Source organism: Oryzias melastigma, unplaced genomic scaffold (genome assembly GCF_002922805.2).
Source record: "Oryzias melastigma strain HK-1 unplaced genomic scaffold, ASM292280v2 sc00341, whole genome shotgun sequence".
NCBI classification, from domain to species: Eukaryota; Metazoa; Chordata; class Actinopteri; order Beloniformes; family Adrianichthyidae; genus Oryzias; species Oryzias melastigma.
In genome coordinates this window covers 17,892-19,069 of record NW_023416939.1, presented here as the reverse complement: position 1 = coordinate 19,069, position 1,178 = coordinate 17,892, and positions in this window count along the sequence as shown.

The following is a 1,178-nucleotide window of genomic DNA, read 5'->3' as shown; positions in this document are numbered from 1 at the left end:
TTCACTAACCAGAAGAGGATTAATAAAATCAAAGCTGGAAATGAATGGATTAAACATACTTTAAAGATATGGGCAGAAGTAAAAAAATGCTGAAAGACACAGGGTCATTCTCCAGAGCTATGCCTATTGTAGGCACTACAGACTTCTCTCCATCATGGGATCATGGCTTTAAGAGGTGGGCTGTTAAAGGCCTTACCATCTTTAATCAGTTGTATGATGGCACAGCACTTAAATCTTTTTCACAACTCCAGGAACAGTTCGACCTTCCCTCTAATGATTTTTATAGATATTTACAGATTAGGCACTATATCACAAACCATAAAGAAAGAGCTAGAATTACCAAAACCCCAAATGAAATAGAACAGTATTTTATTACAATAGCAGAAAAAAAAATTCCAACACAGAGACATGTCTCTAATTTATATAAAAGACTTATAGCAGCCTCCAGCCAGAATACTAATAATATAAAAGAAAAATGGGAATTGGAAACTAATTCAATAATAGAAGATAAAAAATGGGACAAACTGTGTGAGGGCAGCCACAAAGGTGTAAATAGTCAATTATGGAAAGAATTTGATTGGAAAGTAAAAATGAGGTTTTTTCATACTCCATCTATAATTTCTACTTTTGTTAAAGATCCGGCAGCAGCCTTGTGTTGGAGAAATTGTGGGAAAATAGGGGACCACACACACATCTTTTTTGACTGTCCTGTAATTACCGGATATTGGAAAGGCATTAAGGAGGAAATTAAGAAAATTGTAAAACGAGAGATTCCTGATAATCCTCTGTTTTATTTACTTGGTTATATACCTCCTGATTTTCATGCGGATTTAGCATATACTTTGCATATATTAATCTTGGTTGCTAAGAAAAGTATAACTGCCAATTGGAAAAATGTTACACCACCCTCGGTAAATGAATGGAAACAGAGAGTAAAACAAGTTTACACAATGGAAAAAATGACGGCATCCTTACAAATAAAAATGAATGTTTTTGATCAAAGATGGCACATGGTTAAACACTATTTGGGGTTGTGAATCATTTTATGTTTTTATTTTTTTAATGTAACTCTGTTTATATATCTACTATTTTTAAATATTTCCTACTTGTTATGCTTTAATAGCCCTGTCCTGTGACATACTCCTAGAATCGTGGATACATTGTTGAACAAATCTCGT